The sequence below is a fragment of the Canis lupus genome, chromosome X (genome assembly GCF_003254725.2).
Source record: "Canis lupus dingo isolate Sandy chromosome X, ASM325472v2, whole genome shotgun sequence".
Taxonomy (NCBI): Eukaryota; Metazoa; Chordata; class Mammalia; order Carnivora; family Canidae; genus Canis; species Canis lupus.
In genome coordinates this window covers 47,255,475-47,265,445 of record NC_064281.1, presented here as the reverse complement: position 1 = coordinate 47,265,445, position 9,971 = coordinate 47,255,475, and the positions used below count along the sequence as shown (strand labels likewise).

At 36.2% G+C, this 9,971-nt stretch overlaps 1 pseudogene; it reads right to left on the bottom strand.

Moving 5' to 3' along the window:
• Positions 1 to 1,366: 1,366 nt before the first annotated feature.
• On the bottom strand, positions 1,367 to 2,816 carry LOC112673266 (cytochrome b-c1 complex subunit 2, mitochondrial-like; annotated as a pseudogene).
• Between the last annotated feature and the right edge of the window lie 7,155 nt (positions 2,817 to 9,971).

The following is a 9,971-nucleotide window of genomic DNA, read 5'->3' as shown; positions in this document are numbered from 1 at the left end:
GCCCTTATCTTATTCTTCCTTTTGGTATAAATTTCTCCATCTTGGCATCTTGTCTAAGTTTCTTCCTTCTTCTCTGTATTAGAAAAAACAGCTATATCTCCTGCTCCTAAACATAATGGCCTTATGAAAAAAAAGTCATATAGTGCCCAGAGCCTGGTGCTTCAGGGAGTACCTCTGTTGTGTGCTGTGTGTGCTCCACTGCTGTGTTTTGACTCTCTATCTTTCAGGCCAGTCATCTGCAGAGGCTCCCCTCATCGGCTGTATGCAGTGTTTGGTTCCCAGCCTGAATGTGGAGTATTTTAACTAGATGTGGTTGGATTTCCTTGTGAAATTAGGCCTGACACTACTAACATCAGAACTGAGGTCCTGCTGAACTGTCTGGTCAGGAAATGTTGTGTGGGAAGGAGTTTGTTCTGGTCTTTTAGGGGAGATGACTGCCATGCTGGGACTGTGGGAGGCTTCCCTGAGAAGGGCAGTCCCACCAGGGTGCAGGTACGTGGGGCTTGGTGTATACAAGTTAGACTTTAAGTGTCATAGCTGTGCTGCTTCCTGCAAGTGGTTCTGTGTTTATGTTGAGGTGGGGGTGGGGAATGGCACCAGCCAACTCCTTTGTTTCTGGAGAGATGTCTCTGTGACTGTTGTCTTTCTGGAGTCATTCTGATAAGAGCCAATAATCTCCCCAGTGTATGCCCCAGGTGTTCTTCACATTACTGTTTCCAAGCTTTCTCCATGCTGTTTGTCTCTCTTCTATCCAGGAGCAGTGCAGTCGCCTTGAGGCCTTATTCTTGCCAAGGTCTGCTGACCTTTAAAACTCCAGTTTTTAAGCCTCACTGTTTGGAAAAACTCATGAAATTCAGCCCCTCTTGTTTTCTTTCTTTTTTTGTGTTTGTTTTTTTAATAATAAATTTATTTTTTATTGGTGTTCAATTTGCCAATATACAGAACAACACCCAGTGCTCATCCCGTCAACCCCTCTTGTTTTCCAAGACAATTGCTTGGGGAAACATTCTCCTTATACATTTCCCTGAAAGCTCCTCTCTCTCTTGCCCTTTATTACAACTCTGTTCCCTCCATAGTATCCATGATCTATTTCTCCCCTAAAGCATATCTCTGCACTTCCTACCTTCTTGAATGTGGCCTCTTTTCTCCCTTTATTTTTTTCCGCATATAATAAATACTTTATTAGCCAATTGCAAAGATGCAAGAAAAACATTTAAACAGAATGTTTTATTGACTTTAAGTCAGCTGGGAACAAAAACCTGTATTTATGTTCTAAGACATTTTATCTCATTGGGAAAAAAAAGATAAATGTTATATTAGAGATTTTTGACTTTCATGTGTTTGCTGCTCTGGGTTGAGAAAACGTTCAGCTCTTCCCTGAAAGATGTGTTTCAGTATTACAACTCATCAACAAAGGTGTATGTCCCAAATTTCCACTTGCTGCCATTGACTTCTGACCAGAAACAAACTTCTTTGCAGCATTCACGATATCAGTATCAGCTACGGAATCAATCTGCTGAAGGACTGTGGCTGGCGGCATGTACGACCCAGCAACCAGCACCTGGGACCCGACTTCATCTAGGAACCCCTCAGAAGACTCCACTGACATTAGGTAGGCAGCTTTCAGCTTGTTCTTGGCAACTTGGACATCTACACTGGAAAGGTTTCCTTGAGCAACTGTTTTTACTTGATTATAGGCAGCCTTGATAACATCTCCAGCTGCAGCAGCCTGTGAGATGGTGTAAATCCCAAAGAGTCCAGAATCAGAGTAACTGGCATTAAAAGCAGAAACATCAAATGGCTGGTGAACTCCCTTGGCAACAGCCTGGTATAGGGAACTGGTGGGATTGCTGCCCCTCTTGACATGTGGTCCAGCACCAAGGACATACTGGAGAACACTAAATGCATTTGCTTCTGTACTTCCTGTAGCAGCACCTTCTGCTACAAGAGCTGCATGAACAAGACTGTCTCCATTCTGCTCTCGGATTTCACCTCCACGGTATCTGGCCTTTGCACCAGGTAAACCAAGCCTGCCCCTCATGTTGAGAAACTGTTCCACAACTTGCTTTAGAACAGGGTGACTCACACCAAGTCCAATAAAAGCCATTCTTGCACTTGTGAAATGGTTCTGAACATAGTAATGCAACTCATCTGGTGTCACTTTTCCAATCCTGTAGTCAGGACATATAGGGAATTAGCCAAGGAATTTCGGTAAGCTGCAGCATGCAAATTTTCAAGGACATGAGCCTGTGGGTTCTAAAAAGCCACAGCTTTGTCAATCCCTGAAGGGCAGCCGTCCCAATGATGAAATTCTGGTGATGTGGTGACATTGAGCAGAACTCCATTAGAATATCAACATCATCCCACAGGCATTCCACAGTGTAGGCCGTATTTTCCCTGGTTGAAGTCACACTTAATTTACCACCAACTGCTTCAATTCCACGGGTTATCTTGAAAGATGAAGCTCCTTTTTTAGTCAAACTGGATGCAAGACGAAGCAAATGAGAGGTTCCTAAGTGGTTGGAGTCCTCATATCTACTGCCTGCTTTAATAAACCAATTCTTGATGCAGGAGCATAGTTTTCCAGAGAAGCAATGACTAAGCCATTTGGTAATTTGGTAAACTCAAGGTTCTGAGGATGTAAAGGCACTCCTGCAGGGGCAGCTGTGGCTTTCACTTTGGGAGCAACTTTCAGGGAATAAAATCTTGAGACGGACCCGGCTCTCCTTAGCAGCTTCATGGCTCAAGATTGCTCTGCTCCACAGGACCCGCCGGCTTGAAGGACTCTTTTCTCCCTTTAGTTGTAGGCTTTGTTTTGTCAGACTTCAGGTCATTTTCAGGGGTATTTAGGATGATTTGAGAGTTGTATAATTGTGGTGATGGGACAAGAGAGCATAGGATTCTCCTATTCTGCTGCCATCTTAGTCTCACCTATTCTATTGTAATTCTGCTAATTGTTTTGCTTTGTATTATACTATGGACTTGAGTGGTATTTCAGTAGTTATGAATAGACTAGAACAATATAAATAGGGAAATGGCAATAATTAGAAAACTGCGACATTAATTCCAAATAGAAAGTGAACAACTATGCAGGTGAATTGGCCAAGTTTTCCATTTGTAAGGGTAAAATGGTTTCATGTTCTTTGTTCAATAAAGAGGAAGGAGGTCATTTTATCTTCACCCTATCTTCTTTAGAGTATTGCCTTGAAACATAATAGGCTTACTAAGATGCCTGGCCTTTGAATTTTACAGTGCAAAGTCATGGGTCTTGTGACCTGTGGAACTATAAATATATACCTCTGAATGTTTTCACAAGGTATACAGAATACATTTATGAGGTGCAAGTATATGTCTCTCAAGATGGTAAGAAAAGTTTCAACTTTCTAAATCGTTCTTTTTTCTAAGTTCCTATATACAGTGTGTGAAATTCTATGCTGATGTTATTCAAGTTTTTGTGCTACTTCTACATGAATGCAAATCTGTAATGCTTACTAATAAATTGTGTTGAGGATCTTTTGTTGGCAAGATTATTTTATTTCTCCAACAAGCTCTGCTAATCTGCTACAAGAGGTTGGTGTGAGACAATTCAAAATTATCTACTTCCCAGGTTTCTTGGTGATACAGAAGTTAGTAACTGGTTAAATTTATAATTAATATGTATATTCGCTAATACTTAAGTGAAATATTTTTATAAAAATACAACTGCATGCAATATTTCCATTTTTCAGGAAAAAGAGTAGTTTTATCCCAAAGGAGTGATATTTTTTTCTTTTGGTCTCCAAACCTCTTTGTGCTTCTTAAGTAGATTTTCTGTGGGCTATAACTATTGATGTTTACTCTATTGGAAATTGAAACTGAGAAGTATTTTATTGTTTACTTTTTGGCTTATTTGAAGACAGTAATAGTAAATGATGTATACACTGAATGTTAATATCTTAGTGATATGAAATTAATTCTGATCTTCTTTATCTACTGACACTAATCCTAAAATAAAGTGTCAGCCTGTTTTAAAATATGAATGACTATAATGAAGGATAAAATTTGGGAGTGAATTTTATTTATCTTAGTTTACAATACTTGAGCTTGAAAAACTATGAAATATTTTAAAATCTTAACAAAATTTGCTCCAGTTTGATCGCCTTATTTTCTTGATTTACTGTTTACTGACTTCACCTACAATGTCAAAGGTTACTCTGGGGTGGTGTGTGTGTGTGTGTGTGTGTGTGTGTGTGTGTAATCTGACTAGATAGCAAAGATTTTGTGTCTTACCAGAAAAAACTTCTATGGTTTATGATGATATTCATTTTTTAAGATTTTATTTATTTATTCATGAGAGACACAGAGAGAGGAGAGACATAGGCAGAGGAGAAGCAGGCTTCCTGCGGGTAGCCTGATGTGGGACTTGATCCCAGGACCTCGGGATCACAACTTGAGCCAAAGGAAGATGCTCAACCACTGAGCCACCCAGGTTATCCTATGGTGATTTTCTTTTGTTTGTTTTTTTAAAAAGATTTTATTTATTTATTAATGAGAGACAGAAAGAGAGAGAGAGAGAGAAGCAGAGACATAGGCAGAGGGAGAAGCAGGCTCCATGCAGGCAGTCCGATGTGGGACTCGATCCCAGGACTCCAGGATCATGCACTGAACCAAAGGCAGATGTTCAACCAACCTATGGCGATTTTCTTATGTCTCTGTCTAAGAAAAGAGAAATTCTCTTTACAATCATCATATCTTCTATGTTTATTTTTAAATATTTTATTATCACTTTAAAATGACTAGCAAAGTACTGTTTCTCAGGCAATCATTATCCAATTCCTATCTTAAGCATTCAAATCTTCTGACATCTTTTGATTTTCTCCTGCCCAAAATTGACTCAATATTGAATAAAATAAAATAAAACTGTTGGGATATCTTTTGCAACTAAAACTGCTCCTTCATGTCATAAAAAGAGAAATGCTTAAAATAATTAGGTTTATTTAATATGTTACTATCAATGAGATGCATGGGATGTGATGTCAGATAAGAAGTGTTGCTTAGTCTTCCCTAGTATAAATGTATATGGGTCAACTATCAATAGAAATATTTCAGAAGTGTATGCTGCATGGGAAGTTTCTAGAAATTTATCAGTGTCTTCACTGTCCATGATATGTTTCTATTTATCAGAGTCCTGGTACTGTTTTGCCTGATATTAGGCAACAAAAATACAGATTTAATTTTAATCTGATTTACAGATCAGTTTTAATATATAGATCTATTCCAGACTATCTTAATCTGTTTACATGGTATTGTTGATAAATTCTTGGCATATTCTACAATATGCTTATTATATTCATGGTATAATTGTCTCAGAATTATTAATTAATTATTATTAATTTGGATCTCAAGATATTTTCCTGTGTAAATATTGCTCATCCATTAAAAAATTGTGGTAAAATATCCGTAACATAAAATTTACCATCTTAACCATTTTTAAGTGTAATTCAGTAGTATTATTTACATTCATGTGCTACCATCCTCACCATCCATCCAAAGAACACTTTTTAACCTGTGAAACTGAAATTCCATATATATTAAGCAGTTTATTCCCAGTCCTTGGCTACTACCATTCTACTTTCTGTCTCTATGAATTTGATTATTCTAGATACCTCATATAAGTGGAATCATATGATATCTATCTTTTACTGAATGGGTTACTTTACTCACCATAATGTAAACAAGTTTCAACTATATTGTAGCATGTGTCACAATTTCCTTTCTAAGCCTGAATATTATTGCATTATATGTTTATACCACATTTTGTTTAATCATTCATCCATCAGTGGGCACTTGGTTTGCTTCCCCTTTTTGGCTATTGTGAATAATGATACTATGATCATGGGTATACAAAAATCTCTTAGAGTACCTGTTTTCAATTCTTCTGTGTATATACCCAAAAGTAGAATTGTGGAATTATATAGTAATTCCATTTAATTATTTATTTTTTAATTTAAATTCAATTAACCAACATATAGATGTACTATATGTATTACATGTAGTAATTAAGTAATTGTAAATGTAGAGTTTAGTAATTCATCAGTTGCATATAAGACCCAATGCTTGGGAATGAACAAGAGTAGAGTTTAGTAATTCATCAGTTGCATATAAGACCCAATGCTTGGGAATGAACAAGGGTTAGTGGAAAGGGAGGTGGGCGGGGGGATGGGGTGACTGGGTGACAGGCACTAAGGGGGGCACTTGACGGGATGAGCACTGGGTGTTATACTATATGTTGGCAAATTGAACTGCAATTAAAAATATACAAAAAACCCAGTTCTCAGCACATCAGATGCCCTCCTTAAATTTTTTTTAGCAACTGTCATGCTGTTTTCCATCATGACTACACCATTTTATATTCTCATTGGCAGTGCACAAGGATTCCAATTTCTCCACATCCTCAACAACCCTTGTTATTTTCTGTTGTGTTTTTTTGTAATATCCATCCTAATTGGTGTAAAATTATATTTCATTGTGATTTTCATTTCAGTTACACAATGGTTAGTGATGTTGAGCACCTATTCATGTGCTTATTGGTCAGTTGTGTATTATTGTTGGAGAAATGTCTATTGCTTTTCTGTTTTTAATTGAGTTTTAAGCCCTTTGCTCACCTTTTTTTAAAAGATTTTGTTCATTTATTCATGAGAGACCCAGAAAGAGAGAGGCAGAGACACAGGCAGAGGAAGAAGCAGGCTCCATGCAGAAAGCCTAATGAGGAACTTGATCCTGGGACCCGAGGACCACAACCAGGCCAAGGGCAGATGCTCAACCGCTGCACCAGCCAGGCATCCCATTTTTTAATTGAGTTTTTTGTTGCTGAGTTCTAGGAATTATTTATATATTCTTGATACTAATCTCTCACCAGATATATGATTTGCAGACCTTTCTCCCATTCTATAGATTGCCTTTCCAGTCTGTTGATTGTGTCATTTGATGCACCAAAGTTTTGAATTTTAATGTGATATGATTTATTTTTTTGTTGCCTTTACTTTTGGAATCATAGCCAAGAAATTCTTAAATTTAATAAATTTATTTTATGTAAAATAAATTTGTTTTTAAAAAGATTGTATGTATTTATTCATGACAGACACAGAGAGAGAGGCACAGATGTAGGCAGAGAGAGAAGCAGAGAGAGAAGCAGGCTCCACAGGGAGTCTGATGTGGGACTCAATCCCAGGACTCCAAGATCATGCCCTGGACCAAAGGCAGGTGCTTAACCGCTGAGCCATCCAGGCGTCCCTGTAAAATAAATTTGCAAATTAAACTATAAATCCAATATCATGGAATATATACCTGTTTTCTTCTAAGAATTTTATAATTTTAGGTCTTATGTGCAGGTTTTTTGAATAAATTTTTGCATATGGTTAAGGTAAGGGTCCAACTTCATTCTTTTGCATATGGATATCCAGTTCTTCCATCATTTGTTCATAAGACTGTTCTTTTCATATTGAGTGGTCTTGGCACCCTTTCAAAAATCATTATACCATATATGTCAGGGTTTATTTCTGGACTCTATTCTATTACATTGATCTATATGTCTCTATGCTGTTTTGATTACTGTAACTTTGTAGGACATTGAAATCAGGAAGTGGGGCATCTCAACTTTGTCCTTTTTTTCAAGATTGTTTTGATGATTTAGGTTCCCTTGAGATTTCATATAAATTTTAGCATGGGATTTTCAATTTCCAGAAATAACACTACTGGGATTTTGGAAGAGATTGTAGTAAATTAATAGATTGGTTTAGATAATGTTGACATGTTTACAATATTGTCTTTCAATCCATAGAAAGAAAATGGCCTTCCATATATTGGTGTATTCTTTAATTTCTTTCCACAATATATTGAGGTTCTCAGGTGTATATCTTTTGTAGTTCTCAGGTGTATATCTTTTGTATCCTTGGTTAAGTTTATCCTTAAGTATTTTATTCTTTTTTAAATGCTTTTGTAAATAGAATTGTTTTCTCAAATATCTTTTCAGATTATTCATTGTTAATATATATAGACGCAATGATTTTTGTGTGTTGATTTTGTACCTTGTAGTTTTCCTGAATCCATTTGTTAGTTTTAACAGTCCGTGTGTGTGTGTGTGTGTGTGTGTGTGTGTGTGTGTGTGTGTGTTTGGTGGGGGCTGTTAGGGTTTTCCACATATAAGAAATAAATGTTTTCTATGAAGAGAGATCATTTTACTTATCTTTCAAATTTGGATTTTTTTTTCTTTTTGCCTAATTTCTCTGGCTAAGACTTCCAGTACTATGCTGCGTAGAGGTGGTGAAAGCAGACATTCTTGTGTTGTCCCTGATTATAGAAGAAAAATTTCAGTCCTTTACCATTAAGTAAGATGTATGGTCTTTTTGTATATGGTCTTTATTATGTTGAGACAGTCTCCTTCTATTTACAATTTAAATATTTTGATCATGAAAGGGTGTTCAGTTTTGTCAAATATTTTTTCCTGCATCATTTGGGATGATCATGTGGGTTTTTTTTCATTTCTTTTTTTCATTTTGTTTTTTTTTATTTCATTGTTCATGTGGTATATTTTAGTGATTGAGATTTTTATGTTTAATCATCTTTGAATTTCACAAATAAATCTCACTTGGTCATGGTGTATAATCTTTTTAATGTGCTGTCGATATTTTTGACATTTCCCTTTTTTATAAAGGATTTTATTTATTTATTCATGGGAGACACAGAGAAAGAGGCAGAGACACAGGAGGAAAGAGAAACAGGCTCCCCATAGGGACCCCGAGGTGGGACTCAGTCCCAGAACCCTGGGATCATGCCCTGAGCTGAAGGCAGGTGCTCATCCATTGAGCCACCCAGTGTCCCCTTTTTTGACATTTCTAAGCAAGTTTTAATAAACACTCAAAGAACAAGTAATTTCAATCTTATATAAACTCTGAGAAAAGAAAAATAGGAAACACTAACTCATTTATGAAAGTAGACTAATCAAGACATCAAAACCAAAGGGACGATGATAAATTATACACTAAACTGACTCATAAACATAGATTTAAAAATATTAAATAAAATATTATCAAATTTAATCCTGCAGTGAATAAGAAAATAGCATACAATGACCGACCTATAGGAAGACAAGGCTGATTTAACATTAAGCAATCTATTAGTATAATTTGCCACATTAACCAACTAAGGGAGAAAAACTATAAGCTCTTCTTTTTTTGTGCTGTTGAATTTTGTTTGCTATTGTGTTGTTGAGAATTTTTGTATCAATGTTCATCGAAAATATTGATCTGTAATTTTTTATAGTGTCTTTGGCTATTGCTGGGTCATAGGGCAGATCTATTTTTAACGCTTTGAGGAACCTCCACACAGTTTTCCAGAGTGGCTGCACCAGTTCCCATTCCCACCAACAGTTGCAAGATGGTTCCCTTTTCCTCATATCCTCTCCCAACATTTGTTGTTTCCTGCCTTGTTAATGTTCCCCAATCTCACTGGTGTGAGGTGGTATCTCATTGTGGTTTTGATTTGTATTTCCCTGATAGCAAGTGATGCGGAGCATTCTCTCATGTGCTTGTTGGCCATGTCTATGTCTTCCTTATTGAAATTTAGTTTATCTAATTTTTAGCATATAATTGTTAATAATAGTCTCATATATTTATGTAATCTGTTGTAATGTCCACTCTTAATTTCAGATTTAAGTTATCTGGATTTTTGCTGTTTTTTTCTTAATATAGCTAAAGGTTGTCAATTTTCTTATCTTTTTAAAAAACCAACTCTTGGCTTCATTGATTTTCTCTGATTTTTTTCTTTATCTCTTCTTTCATTTATTCTTTCTCTCCTTCTTATATCTTTGGGTTTATTTTCTCCCCCCCCCCCGCTTTAATTCCTTAAGGTATAAAGTTATATTGTTTATTTGAGATCACCAGTCTTTTCTTATTTATTTTTATTTTTTTAAAGATTTTATTTATTTATTCATG